The following is a 20,913-nucleotide window of genomic DNA, read 5'->3' on the forward strand; positions in this document are numbered from 1 at the left end:
CTTAACCCATTACTTAACACCTCTTACTCTTATAAACTCCAGCAGATAGAAACCAAACCTGTCCAAACTTTTCTCAAAAGACAACCTGTCCATTTCAGGTATTAGTCTAGTAAACCTGCTCTGAACTCTTTCCAGCACATTTACATCCTTCCTTACATAAGGTGATCAATACTGTACACAGTACTCCCGATGAGGGCTCACCTATGCCCTGTATAACTGAAGCATAACCTCCCTACCTGTGCGTTTAATTCCCTTTGCAACATAAAATAACATTCTATTAGCTTTCATGATTACTTCCTGTGTCTGCTACCAACCTATTGTGATTCATGTACTCGGACACCCAGATCCCTCTGCAGCTCAGAGCTCTACAATCTCTCACCCATTAGATAATATGCTTCTTTCTTATTCTTCCTGCCAAAATGGAAACATTGATACTTTCCCACATGATACTCCAGTTGCCATATCTTTGCCCACTTGCTCCACCTATCTATGTGTTTTTGTACCCTCCTTATGTCCTCTTCACAGCCTACTTTCCTACCTATCTTTGTACCATCAGCAAATTTAGCAATGAACCTTTGGTCCCTTCATCCAAGTAATTTATCTAAATTGTGAAGCATTGAGATACCCCAGCACTGATCCCTGTGGCACACCACTCATCACATCTTGCCAACTAAAAAATGACTCATTTATACGTACTCTGTTTCTTGTTAGCTAGCCAATCCTCTATCCATGCCAATATGTTAACCCTCACACCCTGCATTTTTGTTTTATGCAATAACATTAGATGTGGCAATTTATAAAATGCTTTCTGGAAATCTAAGTACAGTACATTTTTCATTTCCCCTTCAACAACAGCACGTGCTACTGCTAGTTGGCGCCAAAACGTGCTGTCCGAATAAACTATCCCCAAAACATTCTATGAATTCCTCATCTATGCTACCTAGGCCCATCTGAATTTTTCCAGTTTATATATAAAGTAAAGTCACCCATGGTAATTGGCATGCCTATCTGACAAGGCCCCATTATTTCTTCCTTTATGCTGCACCCTACCATGTGGTTACTGTTAGGGGGCCTGTACACAACTCCCACAAAGGACTTCATGCCTTTACCATTTCCCATCTCTACCCAAACAGCTTCTGCTTCCTGGTTTCCTGAATTGAGGTCATCCCTAATGCAAATATCATTATTAATTAGCAGAGCCACTCCTCCACCTTTTCCTAACTTCCTGTCCTTCCTAAATATCATGTACCCTTCAATATTCGGCTCCAAATCTATGACATCGCCCAGCCACATACCTGTATTGGCTATCAGATTGTACTTATTATTTCTATTTGCACTATCTCTTCATCTGTCTTGTTTCAAATACTACATGCATTCACATACAGATCCTTTAGTTTGTCCTTATTATTTTTGTAACCTCTAGCCTTAACTGCTGATTTACTCGTAGATTTGTGCTCTCTGTTCCTTCTTGCCACAGTCTGTTATTTCCCATATTAATATCGTTCTCCCTTGCCTTGTCTCTAACCTTTGATTTGCCACATCTTCACAAATTTCACCTCTTGCTCACACTATTTAGTTCAAAATATTCCCTACTTTCTAAGATACGTGGCTTGCTGGAACACCAGTCCTAGTTTGGTTCAGGTGTAGGCTGTCCCAACAGTACAGCCCTGACTTTCCTCAGGACAGGTCCCAGAGCCCCACACATCAGAACCCACTTCTACAAAACCAGTCTTTGTGCCATGCATTAATTTCTCTAATCTCATTTGCCCTATACCAATTTGCATATGGCTCAGGTAATAATCCAAAGATTATTTTCTTTGATGTTCTGCTTTTTGATTTAGTGAATCGCACCTCCTCATACTTGCTCAGCCAAACCTCTTCCCCAGTTCTCACAATGTCATTGTTACTTACATGGATCATGACAACTGGATCCTTCCACTGCAAGTTCGACTCCAGCCCTGTGCTGTTATCCCGAAAGCTAGCACTGGGTAGATAACACAGTTTTCTGGATTCTCACTCAGTTACAGAGAAAACCCTGATTATACTGTCCCCTAGTATCAATACATTCCTTTTTTATCTCAAACCCCACATGAACGGCTTTCTGCATTGTGGTGCCAATCTGCTTATCCATCCTGCAGACCTCGCTTTCATCCATGGGGGTTCCAAGCAACTCATCCTGCTTGAAAACTGCAAACACTGAGGCTCAACCCTTACTATCTGCTCGGTCCCTATACCTGCCTCACACCCTCCTGTCCCTCGCCGTGGACCAAAACAGACAATCCTATTCTAAAAGGTGTGACCATTTTCTGGTATGGATGTTGCACAATGTATTCATTTCGGTTTCCAGATCAATAATCCTGATCCAAAATTCATTTAGCTGCTTGCAGTTTCTGCAGACATGTTTGTCTTGGATTGCCTTGGTGTTCAGGAGCTCCCACATTCCACAGCTGCAACACAACACCTGTCCTTTTTTTTTTTCATTACTCATTTGCGGGATGTGCGCTTCACTAGTTAGGCCAGCATTTATTGCCCATCCCTAGCTGCCCTTAAGAAGGTGGTGGTCGCAGTGGCTAGCGTTGCTGCCTCACGGCACCGAGGCCCCAGGTTCGATCCCAGCTCTGGGTCACTGTCCGTGTGGACTTTGCATGTTCTCCCCGTGTCTGCGTGGGTTTCGTCCCCACAACCCAAAAGATGTGCAGGATAGGTGGATTGGCCACGCTAAAATTGCCCCTTAATTGGAAAAAAAATAATTGGGTACTCTAGATTTATATTTAAAAAAAGAAGGTGCTGGTGAGCTGCCTTCTTGAACTGCCATTGTTACTTAGGATTAGGATTTGTTTATTGTCACGTGTGCCGAGGTACAGTGAAAAGTATTTTTCTGCGAGCTGCTCAAACAGATCATTTAGTACATGAAAATAAAATAAAATAAAACAAAGATACATAAAAGGGCAACACAAGGTCCACAATGTAAATACATAGACACCGGCATCGGGTGAAGCATACAGGAGTGTAGTAGTCATCAAGAGTGCAGCCAGGTCAGGTTGAGTCGGGTCAAAAGGTCTCCTCCACGGACCTCGGAAGATCTTCAGACCTGCAAGGGAAGATAAAAGAGAAAGGCTAGTGATAATGTTAGTGTTAGAATTAAATTTTAAAAGATTAGTACGATTATAAGAGATGTAAAAAAGAGGATCTGTTTGGGAGAGCTCGCAGAGAGTCGCCATGCTCTGCCACCATCTTCCTTGGATACTTATGTTATCCAGTTCATTTAATTACTTTGTTAATTAACTTAGAATAATTCTTGTATACTGCAGTTTACTGTGGTTATTAAGTGCTAGTACCACCTTCAATCAATAGTTAAGTGCTTCTTAATTCCTAATTGGCCTACCTGTTATTCACCAAGCAGTTCCTTCCTATGCACCAAAGCAAGAAAAAACTAGGAAAAAAGAGCTCATCCTCCCCTTTCGCCAAACTCCCCATTTACCAAACCCGAATTAGTTCACTCGACTTGCAATCGGCACTCCATTTGCAAAGCTTCATCAAGGCACATTTAGGGCAGCACAGTGGCATTGTGGGTAGCACAATTGCTTCACAGCTCCAGGGTCCCAGGTTTGGTTCCGGTGTGGGTTTCCTCCGGGTGCTCCTGTTTCCTTCCACAGTCCAAAGATGTGCAGGTTAGGTGGATTAGCCATGATAAATTGCCCTTAGTGTCCAAAATTGCCCTTAGTGTTGGGTGGGGTTGCTGGGTTATGGGGATAGGGTGGCAGTGTTGACCTTGGGTAGGGTGTTCATTCCAAGAGCCGGTGCAGACTCGATGGGCTGAATGGTCTCCAACTGCACTGTACATTCTATGATAATCTAGGACAAAGGTTTGGCATAACATCGTGGGCCGAAGGGCCTGTTCTGTGCTGTATTTTTCTCTGTTCTATGTCCTAGGCCTCTACATTTATAGTCTTTTGAGCTCAGGCTACAACTAGATTGGCCTCGTTTGCCAATTAATTAATCAACAGCTCTTCAGCAGCATGTTCATCCTTGCCTGAGGCTGGAAGAAATTTACTTTGGTTTATTAACTTACTTTAAGTAAATAGCAGTTAAATGCTATTTGCAGACCTAATTTAGAGAAAACTATCGATACGTCAAACTTCCCACTCATCAGAAACTTATCAGCTCACTCTGCTTGCAATCTGCACTTTGTATCACAAATTGTGAAATCAGGACCGGTACATCAAGGTCCAGGTCAAAGAGAACAAAGAACAATACAGCACAGGAATAGGCCCTTCGGCCCTCCAAGCCTGTACTGGTCATGATACCAACCTTTGCCAAATCCCTCAGCACTTCCTTGTGCCATGTCTCTCTATACCCATCCTATCCATGTGCTTGTCAATATGCCTTCTGAATGCCGTAACGAGTGTTATCAGTTCAAAGAATATTTGCACCTTAGAAAATCCCAGAACACAGAAGAAAACATGCCATCTAAAATGCAATGCGCAGCAGTTCTTCAGCTTATTTGTGAGCAACCCCTAATTGAAGTGTTCCCCAATATTACTACTGCGCTTCAGCTGTACTTGACAATGCCTTTCACGAGCTGTGAAGCAGAAAAGGACATTTTCAAAGCTATCCTTTATAAAGAACAAATTTCGGTCTACCATGACTGAAGAGCGCTTAAATTCTTTATGCATATTGTCTCTAGAAAATGACATTGCAAGGAAGCTCTCATATGACAAAACTGTACTTGAATATGTTGCCAGAAAAAACAGAAAAAAAGAGTATTTTGTAAAATGTGCTTCATGTAGTATGTATTCTCATAGGTGTCTCAAATAAAAGATTATATTGACTGTGGTCTTTTCCATGTTTTATTTCATCAATCTATGAATCATCATGCATGTATATAACATTTCCCTAATTTTCATCCCCCCATAACTCGAAAACTACACGGCATAGGAAATTTTTATTCACACCAATGACTTTGACATGTGAGATAATCCAGCACAGCAATTTTAATCAAAACCTGAGATGTAGTGGTTACATTTTTTAAAAGATTTGTGGTGATCTGTCGTGGAACAACCCCATTGAAGAAGATAACAGTGGTTACCCAGACCTTGTTGCTGGTTGCGAAGGGGCCCCCATAACAGTTCAAGCTTCAGGGCCCCAAAAATGTAGGTCCGCCATTGATGCCGTTAATGTATCTGCTCCCACAGCCTCTCCTGGCAGCGCGTTCCAGGCACTCACCACCCTCTGCGTAAAACAGCTGCCTCACACATCTCTAAACTTTGCCCCACGGGCCTTAATCTTATACCCCCTGGTGACTGAACCCCTCCACCCTGGGAAAGAGTGCCTGCCCATCCACTCTTTCCATGCCCCTCATAATCCTGTAGACCTCTATCAGGTCACCCCTCAATCTCTGTCTTTCTAATGAAAACAGTCTGAGTCTATTCAGCCTCTCCACATTGCTAACACCCTCCAGGCCAGGCAACATCCTGGTAAACCTCCTCTACACCCTATCCAAAGCCTCCACATCCTTTATTAATACTTATCAGGAAAAGCAAGGGCCCCAACACTTACCCCTGCGAAACTCCACCGCATATCTTTCTCCAGCCCGAAAAGCATCCATTAACCACTACTCTCTGATTCCTGTCGCTCATCCAATTTTGTATCCGTGTTTCTACTACCCCTTTTATTCCTTGAGCTGATTCAATGTAATCCCATTCCTCGGGCAGATGTACTCACCCACCATTGGCACGTACCTGGAAAGCCGCAGGAAGGACATGTGGTGATATGCTTCACTAAGTACACAAGGGATTAATGCAAATACACATGGGCTGGATAAACACTAGAGGGAGCACCAGAGACATCATGACACACAGACATTCAACCAATAGGCCAGTAAGATGGGACACGACCAATGGGCATTCACGATACAAACAGAGGTGACACTACCACAGGAGGGCATTACACCAACCCATATAAAAGGACACAGCACACAGGATCTTCCTCTTTCCAGTGGAGACACTCAGTGTGTACACAGGGTGGAGTTGAAACACATCACACCTACCACGTGGATTGTAGCAGACTGGTTCGTCAGTCTGAGTAGCAATAGAAGGATTAACAGTAGAGTCGAATCCAAGTAGGAGAATTGTTAATAGTTTAATAAACGTGATAAAACTATCTCCACGTCTGAACCTTCCTTTGTCAGAGTGCACATCAAGGAAGCAGCTTATGCTACGTCCAGAGCATATCAAAACATGGTACTAGTGAGTAACTGTTTAAATCCATATAGTTACAACTCAGCAAACATTGACAACCAGCAACAACACCCAGGCAAGATGATCGAGATTCCGGTTCCACAGCGGCTCAGGTGCCATGGCAATCTCAGTGCAAACTGGAGGGCATTCAGGCAAAGGTTTGAGATCTTCCTGGTTGCAGCCGACCTACAAGACGTGGCCAATGCTGAAAAGACAGAGCTTCTGCTCACAATTGCGGGTGCAAATGCAGAACAAATCTTCAAAACATTCAAGTACTCCAGAGGGCAAGTAAAGAGAGACTTCCAGACAGTCCTGGACAAGTTCGAACAATACTGCGAGGAAAACACAAACAAACCAACAGAAAATGGTAAGAGAGGCGCCAATACTCACCACAAGGCCGAGGTAACAGAGCAACGAACGACAATTTTGATCGGCGGCCATCTTGGAAAAGGTACCGCACATGCGCAGTTGAGAGAAATGCGCAAAGTAAAGGAACAGCGATATGCGCTTGCGCAATCCATCCCTACACTCTACGTCACAAGCGTCATGATGTCAGAGACCACGCCCACTTAACGGGGAAATGTCCCAAAACAAGAAGAAAAAAATTTTAAGCCTCAAAACAACATTCTTCCATCTGGAACGACAGCACAATACCTGAAATTTGACCAGTAGCTGAAAGTAACCTCCGCATAACCCTGCAACAAGCAGTTAGCACCGCTCAAAGAGATGATACAGTCCTTGAAGATGACGACGCCGACCTTGAATTCTTCTTTGGACATCGTGAGCCCAATGCCAGCTCTGACACAAAAGGTGATGATATGGTCCTAGAAGACTATGACTCAGACGATGATTTCATCATTCGAGATGGCGACCCCAGTACCAAATCTGTACCAACGAGATGTGTTGCACAGTGAAGAATCGGACACAGACGCGGATGTGTTCTTCAGGTTTGAGGATCTTCAGCCCAGCATATATGACATCCCGACTCGTGAGTGCAGGATTATGCTGCGGCCTGAGGCCAAGAGACAGAGAGCAGTACAAGCCCACAGAGAGCGGCCTGCTGCCACACAGAGAGTGGTCCACGCACCGCGAAGGGTCCCCGATTCCACACAGAGAGTGGTCCACGCACCACAAAGGGTCCCAGCCACATAGAAAACGATGAAAGACTCCACAGCGAGACGACTGCACGTCTCCACACAAGAAGTGACTCCAGTGACGCAAGCCTTCACAACGAGCTCGTGGACAGCCTCCACGATAGAAGCAACGCAAGACTCCAGAGCGCAGTCCTTGCATGAACAAGAAGTGATGACAGCCTTCACAGCGAGACCAATGCATGATTCCACACAAGGAACGCTGCAAGACTCCACAGAGGGAGTGACACGAGCCTCCACAGCGAGCTCGTGGACAGCCTCCATGATAGAAGCAACGCAAGACTCCTGAGTGCAGTCCTTGCATGAACAAGACCATGAGGGTCAAGCAACCTCCTCTGAGCAACCAGCAGCAGACGATGGAAGTCTACCATGCTCATGTGAACAACAAAGCGACAATGACAGTCCACCCAGATTATTTGAGCCACCAGAAGAAGACTCTGATGGTCTACCCAGCTCAAGTGAACGACAAGAAGACACTGAGTCTCTACCCACTGTGTGTGCGACAAGTGACGACGGTATCCCACTTCCCATACCAGATGTGCAATGTGACAGACCTCAGCTAGACTGTACAGAGGCACTCGACAATCACAGTGAGACTACTGGTGATTCCGGTGACACCACGTTACTTCAAACCTCATCCGCTCGAGCCTCTCCACAAGCAAATGCATTCCTGAACGTTTTGACTCCGGACGTGGAGCATCAAGAAACCTCAGCTGACTCAAGTGAATCTGAAATGTCTCAAGACGAGGAACATCGACAAGCCAAAACTGACTCAGGTGAAACAGACCAGACTCCAGACGGGGAGCATCGACAAGCCAAAGCTGATTCAAGTAAGCCGGACATGACTCCAGGCGGGGAGCGCAGCGAACTCAGCGACGGCACGCTCAAGGACACAGCAGATGCCACAAATGACACTGACACGAGTAACTGTGTGAAGGACTCATATTATCCACAGAGCGCAGCAACCACAGCAACAAAACCAACCACAAGAACAACATCAAAGACAATACCAAGAAGCGTACCAAAGGCAACAACGTTGACAACAAGCACGACAAAAACAACACCAATGGAACTACGACTGGTACGACATGGTACAACTCTGCCATGAGGGATACTGTTACTGCTCAGCTCAGTACAATGACATACCATGGCAGGACAATGCATCTTACCAATTCACGTTTGCTGCACTACCAACAGGCAACATGGCTTTCAGGACAGATTGCATACATCGCTACCACAAGCATCGGAAGAAAAAATGACTCCAAATCAGACAATGAAGTGATTTGACCACTTCTTGGTTCCTTACGCACAGGGACACTGATGGCGTTCACAAGGACATGCCACCATCAACATCACCAACTCACCAACCAAACCAGAAACACACTAGACCATAATAATTAATGGAGTTTGGACTCATACATATGATTTGGACTTATTGTTTAATGATCACTGTTATCATAACTTGTACAGAGCATCACTTATCTACCTAGTTTGTTCAATTTTCTTTAACACTGTACAGAAAATATGTAACACGAAAAATGGGGGATGTGGTGATATGCATCACTAAGTACACAAGGGGTTAATGTATATACACTTAGACTAGATAAACACTACAGGGAGCACCAGAGACATCATGACACACAGACATTCAACCAATAGGCCAGTAAGTTAGGACACGACCAATGGGCGTTCACGATACACATAGAGGTGACACTACCACAGGAGGGCATTTAACCAACCCATATAAAAGGACACAGCACACATGATCTTCCTCTTTCCAGTGGAGACACTCAGTGTGTACACAGGGTTGATTTGAAACACATCACACCCACCACGTGGATTGTAGCAGACTGGTTAGTCAGTCTGAGTAGCTATAGAAGGATAAACAGGAGAGTCAAATCCAAGTAGAAGAATTGTTAATAGTTTAATAAACGTGTTAAAGCTATTTCCATGTCTGAACCTTCCTTTGTCAGAGTGCACATCAAGAAAGCAGCTTATGCTACATCAAGAGCATAACAAAACAGCACAATCTTAGGGAAAGTACCTGTGAGTCCCAACATGTGTTCTTAGTGGCTGAGCCTCTCTGTCGATTTTTGTAAACAGAATTGTTGTTGAGTATAAGGAGGAGAGGAGCGACCGTGAGGGAAATGTTAAAATAATGAAAGTCTTGATGTTCGGCTGGATCAACTCAAAAAGATTGTTGGCACCTCAGTGTAAAATGAGCTTGATTGGGTGGAGGGTTTCACCCTCAGTTGGTTGTACTGATCCTTTGTGTCTGAGACAATCACAACATAGTTTTGTTTAGCCTCAAGCCAACAGCAGAAAACCACAATGGTTTCAACCAGTCTAAATTGACAGTGTCCAACAAAGAGCATAAAGATTTGGAATACCGGACAAGTGCTTGAGGTGATCTACTTCTGAAACAAGAACAAGCCGTCTCACCTCATTTTGAAAGCCCATAGCTCAGTACTAACCCCTGTTATCACAGATCAGCACAGATTTGATCATTTTCCCCAGGTTAGTCATTTTGACGGCTAGGGAGGGAAACAGGGGGAAAGAAATGTCAACAAGTGGCGGATGTTCTTTGTCAGGTGGAGAGCATATTGTTGAGGCAAAGTAGGAAGAGCTTCACGCTGTAGGGCTGGATCACATTCTCGCATGGTAAATCTCTCTTTGTGTCATCTGAGAAACACCCGCTCGCCCACGTACTGAGGTCCCATGCTGCACAAGCGATGGGGATAAGGCTGCAACAGCATAGCCCACACTCACAGTTCAGGACCTTGAGCACATAATTTAGGCTAATACTCCAGTGCAGTACTGAGAGAGTGCTGCACTGTCAGATAGGTGCCACCTATCGCAATAGGCATTAAACCAAGGTCTTGTTTGCCCTCTCAGGGGACAAAAACATATCCCATGACACCATATTGAAGAAGAGCAGGGAATTCTGGCCAATATTTATGCCTCAACCAACATCCGTAAAACAGTTCATCTGGTCATCATTACATTGGTGTGTGTGGGAGTTTGCTGTGCCAAATTGGCTGCCACATAGTCTACCATAGTCCCAGATGACCATAGGCTGCTTTCCCCTTTCGGGGGGGATAGCTGACTGGTGGTGCGTTAAACTGAGGGTCTCCACACCTCAGGCGAGGGACAAGGTTGAGAAGCCAGGATCTTCAGAAATAACTTTAGCCAGAATGGGGATTGAACCCAATCTGCTGGCTTTGCTCTGTGTTGGGGTTCTTATTTTATCTTTTAATAAGAGTAGATAGTCCGGTTGATTGGAGGTATCAAAATACAATTTTATTGCTAATTATTCACTTGAATACACTTGGTTAAGAACTGAATCAAAAATTGTGAAATTAAACATCAAACAATACATAAAAGGGTTGAACTCAAGGCAAAAAGCATGAAACATTAAAGCATAAACAAATCACTTTAAACACAAACAAACAGATAGATGATTCAGGAATGTAGGAATTCAGGAATCAGACCTTGACCATGAGGTCCTACTTTTAAGGGAATCTTTATCTCCAGTTTAATCCCTCATTTACTCTCATTGGTTTCTGATTCTCAGCTGAGACCTCCTGGCTTGTTCAAATGGATGTCTGTTACTTAGAGGATGATTTATTAATCAAACATTGGCCATTACCTAAGATTGACTGGTGCCTATCAAGACTAGCTCAGCGTCTGCGTGCACAGTCTTAGGAAAATTACTGGATATGTTTCTCGCGCCACAGTGTAAATTCATAATAAACTATGAATACATTTCTGCAACTGATTAGTTGATACATTCTCATTGCTGAATACACTGGAATACAATGGCTGATTCATCATGTGAAACATTGACTGAAATAATGTCTGGATTCCCAGTCTAATTCATTATGTGAAAACAATGGCTGGATTCTCACAGTCAATACACTTTTAATAATTTTCATCTCTCTGCTGCATGCATTCAATCAGCATCTAAAACTATGAATAAATCAATAAATCAATACTCTGTCACTCTGCATCACCAGCCAGCTGCCTAGCCTAAAGTGAGCTAAACCAGTCCCCACATATTCTACATTACAGCAGCGATTACACTTCAAATATGTTTATTTAGCTGTAAAGTGTCCTGGGACATCTTGAGGAAAAGAAAGGCATCATAATAATGCTTGTTCTTTCTCTTTAGTCAGGCATCAAGCCAGGGAACAGAGTGGAGTGCGAGTGTTCAAGTAAGACTTGAGGTAACTTTAAATCTTGGTGTAGGCAATGAAAAGACAGATGGGCACCCATCATACATCTTGCATGGTTTTCCTCTCCATCGACTCCTGTGGAACTGTAGACCATTGAATCATCCATGATGATGGATGATGGCAGCGGATCATCCATGATGATGTCCGGAGCGGTTCCATAGCAGGGAGCCATGGTCCATTAAACATTAAACCCAGAGTTGGCATTGCTGGTGCACAAGTTGGGGAACTACTGTTTGCCACATTACTGATGTGCCTCATCTACCTCCTGTTTGCAGCAATATACGAGTGGGATTTGACTTTGATTCTGCTATAATATGCTTTGTATTGTTCTCTTCTCCTTGTCCAAAGATGCGCATGTTAAGTGGGGATATGGGGTTACGGGGATGGGGTGGGTGAGTGGGCCTTGGTAGGGTGCCCTTTCAGAGGGTCAGTGCAGTCCCAATGGGCTGAATGATCTCCTTCTGCACTGTAGGGATTCTATGGTTCTATGAGTGTTGTCAGGCTCTCCAACCACAAGCTATTTGACCCATTCTATCATTAACAGGCCCTTTCACAAACATGCACTTTGCAAACTTCCAGCTGGGATTAGTGGATACTGTTCAGGTAAATTGAATTTTGGCCTTCATTGCTAGAGGGATGGAGTTTAAGACTAGGGAGGTTCTGCTGCAATTGTATAAGGTGTTAGTGAGGCCACACCTGGAGTATTGTGTTCTGCTTCCTCCACTCCACCAGGCAGTGCATTCCAAATATTAATAACTCATTGCTCCAGTAAATACTGGAAGCAGTCATATTTACTCTATCAAAACTCTTCATGATTTTGAACACCTCCAGTAAACATCTCTGCCCTAAACTTCTCTGCTCTGAGAAGAGCAATCACTGCTTCTCTCTTCTCTCCATGTAGCTGAAGGACTCTATCCCTGGTCCTGTTTAAGTTAACTTCTTCTGCGCCCTCTTTAAAACCTTGGTTGGAATTCTCCAGTCATCGGGATTCAATTTTCCCGCTGGAAGTGCGCCCCCTCCAGCAGGTTTTGCGGCAACGGCGGGGTGGTTACAATGGGAAACCCCGTTGGCAATCGGCGGGAAGATAGAATCGTGCCGCCAGCCAATGGCGCGCGACCGAGAAACACGCGCTGGCGGACCGGAGAGTCCCGCCCCTTGTTATCCTCCCTGATGGTGGTGCCAAGATCTGAGCAAAAACGCTGCAACTTCAGGCCTTTTTGAAAACAAACCTTCTCAATCTGCCCTGCCACTTGCAAAGAATTGAGTACATACATTCCACGGCCTTTTTGTTCCTGCACCCCGTTTTAAATTGTACCATTTCATTGACATTGGCTTTCCTCATTACTCGCACAAATGCCACGCTTCACATTTCTCGGTGTTAAACATCATCTGACATACGTTTGAGCACTGCGCCAGTCCATGTCTACCTGAACTTTGTGACTATCCTGCTCACTGTTTACCATATTTCTGGATTTTGTATCTTCTGCATAATTTGGACTCAAGTCCAGGGTCAAATTACTGGAACTCCCTCCCTAGCAGCACTGTAGATGCACCTACACGTCAGGATTGCAGCAATTCAAGAAGGCAGCTCAGCGCCACCTTCTGACGGGCAACTACGAATGGGCAATAAATGCTGGCCGAATGAGAGACGCCCACGCCCCGTAAAATGAATTTTAAAAAATGTCATTAAAGTACATCGAAAACCACACTGATCCTAATTGTAAACGCCTGTAAACTTCTCACCAATCAGAAAAACAATGGGAGGAATTTTCCACTCTGTGCATTGAACGCTGGCTGAGGTGAGAAAACCAACTCGCTGGCTGCTTTTCTTGTCAGATAATGCAGGAGTCTGTGCAGAAAAAATCTGGAAGTGTGGCCCACACATCACACTGGTGGGACAGGGCCGGAAACAACTGGCAACCGGGATTCCGAGATCAGGGCACCATTTTTAAAGGGTCTCCCACGCTCTGATAGGCAACACAGGAAACCTCCCCCACATGCACACGGAGAGCGCCCCCCACAAGGGGAAACCACTCCCAGCTGACATGGGGAAGCCTGCCACCAATGGAGCTCCCCAGACGACCCTCCTTAAATTACCCTCTGGCACTTCCCACCGGCACTAACTCTTACTACCAGGGGTAAGTGCAGGGGCAATTCACGGGAGCGGTGCCAACGTGCCAGGGACAGTTTCAGTATGCCAGGAGGCAGTGCCAGATTGTCAGGGGAAATGTCAAGATAGTGCCCAGCAATGTCTCTCTTCCTCCAGGGGCTATGCTTACCTGTGCACCCCGTGAGTTCCATTTATAAAAAGCAGTTGACATCATGCTGGCAAGGGGCAAATTTCTAATGTTGGGGAACCAGACAGAGGGGAAGCCCGCTAATTGAATTTAAATCTACTGAAATGAGGCTCCAGACCTATCTGGGTGTGAACTCGTTATCTCACTATGGGGGGACGGGGAGAATCAGAAAAAGAGATATCGCTGGCAAGATTCTTGTTTTCCGAGTCGCGCTATATTTTGCGCCGACTTCACCGTTTGTGCTCGCATCAAAAGGGCGGCAAACCATTCACCAGTATTCTCTACTTTCTGTACCAATCCAATTTCGCGGTCACATTGTCACTGCCTGACAGTCAATGAGACATTGCTATTCAAAATAATGGTGAGGTCAATGAAGCTCAGGGTTATATTTAAGTGTAAATTGTACAGAAACTTCAGGCAAGTATTGTTAAATGCAACTGCACAAAAGGTGCTGTCGACTGCAACAGGACACAGGTAGGCTAGCAGAATGGGCAGACATGGGGTAGATGTAGGGGAGGATTTTCCGATCCTTCCTGCAGGAGGGATCTTTCGGAAGTCGACGCTGCCCCATCACAGGTTTTCCGGTGGCAGGACGGGCGAGCCGAGCAAAACGCTATAGATTTCGGTGGGACCAGGAGATCCCGCCTGAGGTCAATGGGGAGTCGCCTCCGCCATGGGAAAATCCGTGGCGGCGGGGGCTGGAAAATTTCAGTCTAAAGTAATCTAACACAGAGAATCGTGGGGTGGTGCATCTTGGCAAAAGGGATATGGAGAGGAAATATAGATTTAATGAAACAGTTTTAAAAAGCATTTTTTTAAAGTAGTTGGACACAACAGTGGTGAGCAAAACATTTGGGATCTTGGATTTTGTAAATAGAGGCATTGAATACAAAAGCAGTGAACTTATGCTGAACTTTTCTAAAGCTCTGGCTAGGCTCTAACTAGAATATTGCATCCAGTTCTGGTCGCCACCCTTAAGATGTAAAGAGCTGAAGAGGGTGCAGAAAGATTTACCAGGGTGGTTCCACGGATGGGGGAGGGGGGAAATGGGTTCAGATACAAGATTGGGGTGGAAAGACGGGACTTGTTTTCCTTGGAGCAAAGGAGATTGACGGGAGATCTAAAAAGGTGCAGAAGATTATGACAGAATTAGAGAAGGTTGAGGAGGAAAAACTCTTCCCATTAGCTGATGGTACAAGGACCATGGGACACAGATTTAAAATCCTGGGTAAGAGATGCATGGGGAATCAGAGAATCAGAGAATAGACTCCCTACAGTGCAGAAGGAGGCCATTAGGCCCATCGGGTTTGCACTGACCCGCCGAAAGAGCACCCTACCCAGGCCCAATCCCCCGCCCTATCCCTGTAACCCACTCACCCTACCTAACCTTTGGGCAATTAGGGACAATTTAGCATGGCCAATCCACCTAACCGGCACATCGTTTAGACTGTGGGAGAAAACCAGAGCACCTGAATGAAACCCACGCAGACACAGGGAGAATGTGTAAACTCCACACAGTCACCCAAGGACGGAATTGAACCCGGGTCCCTGGCGCTGTGAGGCAGCAGTGCTAACCACTGTGCCGCTTGCCACCCCAAAGGAAGAACATTTTTACGCAGCAAATTTCATAGAATTTACAGTGCAGAAGGAGGCCACTCGGCCCATCGAGTCCGCACTGTCATGATATTCAAGTGAACATCACAGCACATACACATACATAATGATAGACAGAGCAACGGACCAATTAGCACACATAACACGACAGCCAATCACAAACAAGAGCATACACAGTACAAAACAAGAAACACAACACTTCCTGGGCAGTCCATCAGGAGACGGCACAGGGCAAGGACCTCAAAGCCAGACACTCACACAGTCACCACGTGCTGAGTACCAAGTTTGTTATATAAATAGTTTAAAGGAATAAAACTGCGTTGTACCAATCGCAACCGTGTTGGTTCGTCTGTATCTCAGAGCACCCAACACTTCATGGTACCAGAAGTGAATCAAAACCTACCCACAAATCTGCCATCCTGCGCCATGGACACCGTCAACACATCGCAGCCGTTGCAAGTCGCTGGGAACCTTGGCATAAATTGGACGCTGTTCAAGCAGCGCTTCGAACTCTTTATGGAAGCCAACAAAAAACAGGGCGCCTCGGACTAAAGAAAGATCGCCATCCTCCTCACAACCGCAGGTCAGTACGCCATCCATGTATACAACTCCCTGGTGTTCGCGGAAGGCGAGGACAAATCTAAATATGGCACGGTCCTCCTCAAGTTCGACCAACAATTCAACGTTGAGGCCAACGAGAGCTTTGAGAGGTATGTCTTCCAGCAGCGCCTGCAAGGTAAGGATGAGCTCTTTCAGTCCTTCCTGACGCATCTCCGCATCCTCGCGCAGTCCTGCGGTTACGACACCACCTCAGAGTTCATGATCCGGGACCAGATCGTTTTTGGGGTTGCCTCCGGCAGCCTACGCCAGCAGCTTCTAAAAATAAAAGGCCTGACCTTAGCATCTGCAGTTGAAGCCTGTGTCCTGCACGAGAACGCGACTAGCCGCTGTGCCCAATTTCAGGCGACCAAATCGGCGCGGAGGGGGTCCTACGCGACCGGATCGGCGAGCCAGGTGCCCCACGAGGCTGAACGGGTCCAGGCGATCGAGTTCCTCCTGGCCCGCGGCCCGGACGAGGGCGGCCATTTCGCACACTTTTCAAGGCCTCCCGCGCTTGTGTGCGCCAAAACCTACGGCAACACTGAGGGACATGATGTGCATGCGCTCTCGATGCAAGACCGAACTGCGCATGCGCGGTGGCGTAACGAACGCCATGACATCACGACGTGCAGCAACTGTGGAGCTGCACATTTAAAAGGGCAATGTCCCGCAAAAACCCGACAATGCCTACGCTGTGGCAAGGTGGGCCACTACGCTTCTTACTGTTGAGCGGCTCAACCTGTTGATCTTCCGCATCTCCGACAACCTCGCAGGAATGTGCGGACCATTCAGCCTCCACATTATGACATCCAAACCGATGACGCAGATGACCAAGACGCCTTACTGGTTGCGGTCATTGATGGGAACAGGGTCAACGCAATCAGTCCGGGTGATGAATGGTGTGCCACCCTGACGGTCAACCGATGGCCGATCACTTTCCACCTGGACACTGGCGCCTCCGCCAACCTCATAGCATGGTCAGCCTTCTACGCCATGAAGGTCAGACCACCAATCCGGCCGTCCCGGTGCAGGATGGTCGACTACAATGGGAACGTTATCCCGGCTATGGGATCCTGCCAGCTCCAGGTGACACACAACACACACACGGCCACACTCTCGTTCGAGATAGTCAGCTCATCGAAGGACTCCCTGCTGGGCGCACAGGCATGCAAGGCTCTCCACCTCGTGCAACAAGTCCACCCTCTCTCTCCAGACGGCACGTCTGACTTCCCGGATGCAGAGTTCAACGCACAGCTCCAATCGCTCCTCATCCACAACCAGGAGGCATTCGAAGGCATGGGAACACTGCCATACACCTATCGAATTCGCCTCAAACCGGACGCCATCCCGGTCGTTCACGCACCTCGCAGGGCTCCTGCGCCACGTAAAGACCGCCTCAAGCAGCAGCTACAGGATCTCCAGGACCAAGGGGTCCTATCCAGGGTCACGGAGCCCACGCCATGGGTCAGCTCCATGGTGTGTGTCAAGAAGCCCTCCGGCGAGCTCCGCATCTGTATTGACCCCAAAGACCTCAATAATAATATCATGAGGGAACATTATCCCATACCCAAACGGGAGGAGATCACCAGTGAAATGGCCCAGGCGAAAATATTTACGAAACTGGATGCTTCTAAGGGGTTTTGGCAGGTCCAACTCGATCCCTCCAGCCGAAAGCTATGCACCTTCATCACCCCTTTCGGCAGGTTCTGCTACAACCGGATGCCATTTGGCATCATCTCGGCATCCAAGGTCTTTCATAGGATCATGGGGCAGATGATGGAAGGCATCGAAGGGGTGCATGTATATGTGGACAACGTCATCATCTAGTCCAGCACACCACAGGAGCACATATAGCGTCACCAACGCGTTTTTGCACGCATACGGGAAAACAGCCTGCGCCTCAACCGAGCCAAGTGTTCCTTTGGCCAGACCGAGTTGAAGTTCCTGAGGGACCATATCTCCCGGTCAGGGGTCCGTCCGGATGCAGACAAGGTGAGCGCCATTACAGCCATGCCGCAGCCGGCAGACAAGAAAGCAGTGCTACACTTCCTTGGCATGGTCAACTTCCTGGGGAAGTTCATTCCCAACCTTGCCTCCCACACAACGACTCTGCGCCACCTCGTCAAAAAGGCCACAGAGTTCCAGTGGCAACACACACAGCAGCTGGAATGGGAGGAGCTCAAACTCAAACTCACCACTGCACCGGTATTGGCGTTCTTTGACACGTCTCGTGCCACCAAAATCTTGACTGATGCCAGCCAATCCGGCGGAGTAGTGCTCCTGCAGCGCCATGACACGGCATTATGGGCCCCAGTTGCCTATGCATCGCGAGCCATGACCCCCACAGAGCAGCGCTACGCACAGATCAAAAAGGAGTGCCTGGGCTTGCTAACCGGTTTAGACAAGTTCCATGATTATTTATATGGTCTTCCCCGGTTCACTGTCGAAACTGACCACCGCCCCCTGGTCAGCATTAAAACAAGGACCTGAACGAGATGACCCCTCGCCTCCAGCGCATCCTACTTAAACTCAGGAGGTACGACTTCCAACTGGTCTACACTCCAGGGAAGGACCTCATCGTGGCGGATGCCCTATCCAGAGCAGTGAGCACGCCGCCAGATGCGGAGGGGTTCGTATATCAGGTTGAGGCACAGGTGGCTTTCACATCGGCAAATCTGCCAGCTGACGACTCCAGTCTGGCCCGTATTTGCCGAGAGACTGCGGCTGACCCCCTTCTGCAGCGTGTGATGCGCCACATGACGGGAGGGTGGCTCAAAGGTCAGTGTCCGCAGTTCTACAATGTACGAGACGACCTGCCCGTCATTGATGGCGTCCTTCTGAAGCTGGACCGGATTGTGATTCCGCACAGCATGCACAAGCTGGTCCTCAACCAACTACACGAAGGCCACTTGGGGGTCGAGAAGTGCAGACGGAGGGCCCGAGAGGCGGTATACTGGCCGGGCATCAGTGACGATATTGCCAACATGGTGCTCAACTGCCCAACCTGCCAAAGGTTTCACCCGGCGCAACCTCCTGAAACGCTTCTGCCCCATGAGCTGGTGACGTCCCCCTGGGCGAAGGTGGGTGTGAACCTATTTCACGCGCTCGGCAGGGACTATGTCATCATAGTGGACTACTTCTCCAACTGCCCAGAAGTCATACGCCTGCACGATTTGACGTTGTCTGCTGTCATCAGGGCCTGCAAAGACACCTTTGCTCGCCATGGCATTCCGATGACTGTCATGTCGGAAAATGGGCCCTGTTTCGCCAGCCAGGAATGGTCATTGTTTGCTGCCTCATATGGCTTCACACACGTGACGTCCAGCCCTCTGCACCCCCAGTCAAATGGAAACGCGGAGAAGGGCGTTCACATTGCCGAGTGGCTCCTCTGCAAGGCTGCTGCTGCCGGGTCGGACTTCTGCCTCGCCCTGCTGGCCTATTGCTCGGCCCCACTAGCCACTGGTCTCTCACCAGCACAGCTGCTGATGGGTCGTGCCCTCAGGACCACTGTGCCTTCCATCCTGGCACCAACAATAGACCATGCTCCGATACTGCATAGGATGCAACTGCAGCGCGGTCACCAGAAGAGGTCATATGACACGCGGGCAACTGACCTTCCCGCCCTGGCCCCTGGAGACGACGTCCGCATCCATCTACCAGAAGGTGGCTGGTCTGCACCTGCCGAAGTTCTCCGATGCGTGGCTCCCCATTCATTCCTGGTACGCATGCCTGATGGATCCGTGCGTAGGCGCAATCACCGGGCTCTTCGCCTACTTCCACACTCGCAACGAGACCTTATACTGACGCCGTGTCCTCCTGTGGTTCCTCATAGCGACTTCGTGGAGCTGCCTGCTACCATGCCCTTTCCGTCGCCGCCCGTTGCCAGGCTCGCACCTCAGCCGGTGGTTCCCGACCCACCCTTGAGGCGGTCAACCCAAATTCGTCGCCCACCTACTAGACTGGACTCATGAGACTGTTTACACGTTGAACTCATGCAACCATATTTTTAACATATCTATGTTCTTCTCGTTACAGGCATTCGTTTTATCGTTCCACATTTCCACGTTTTTCTTTGTTATGGTACAACCTCGTTAGTATGTCAGACCCGACATCGCCCCTTGTATATAGTTAAGCCTTATGTACATGCTGTAAATATTACACACACACACATTTAGCTGCACTCAGTACACATTTCTATTTATAACCACGTAGGCACATAATCTTGTAAAAAAGGGGAGATGTCATGATATTCAAGGGAACATCACAGCACATACACACATACATAATGATAGACAGAGCAACGGACCAATTAGCACACATAACACGACAGCCAATCACAGACAAGAGCATACACAGTACAAAACAAGAAACACGACACTTCCTGGGCAGTCCATTAGGAGACGGCACAGGGCAAGGACCTCAAAGCCAGACACTCACACAGTCACCACAGGCTGAGTACCAAGTTTGTTATATAAATAGTTTAAAGGAATAAACCTGCGTTGTACCAATCGCAACCATGTTGGTTCGTCTGTATCTCAGAGCACCCAACACTTCACGCACCAGCTCTTGGAAAGAGCATCCTGCCCAAGGTCCACACCTGCACCCTATCTCCATAATCCAGTAACCCCACCCAACACTAAGGGAAATGTTGGACACTAAGGGCAATTTATCATGGCCAATCCTCCTAACCTGCACATCTTTGGACTGTGGGAGGAAACCGGAGCACCCGGAGAAAACCCACGCACACATGGGGAGGATGTGCAGACTCTGCACAGAC

The 20,913-nt window shown here is 47.4% G+C and overlaps 1 long non-coding RNA gene across 1 annotated transcript in view; it reads right to left on the reverse strand.

The window, feature by feature from the left end:
- Positions 1–2,836: 2,836 nt before the first annotated feature.
- Positions 2,837–20,913, reverse strand: part of LOC140387252 (uncharacterized) — a 33,081-nt gene continuing 15,004 nt past the window's right edge. Inside the window, exon 3 of the long non-coding RNA XR_011933808.1 lies at positions 2,837–3,091. This is a non-coding gene — a long non-coding RNA (uncharacterized lncRNA). The remainder of the gene's footprint in view (positions 3,092–20,913) is intronic.

The sequence above is a fragment of the Scyliorhinus torazame genome, chromosome 12 (assembly GCF_047496885.1).
Source record: "Scyliorhinus torazame isolate Kashiwa2021f chromosome 12, sScyTor2.1, whole genome shotgun sequence".
Lineage (NCBI taxonomy): Eukaryota > Metazoa > Chordata > Chondrichthyes > Carcharhiniformes > Scyliorhinidae > Scyliorhinus > Scyliorhinus torazame.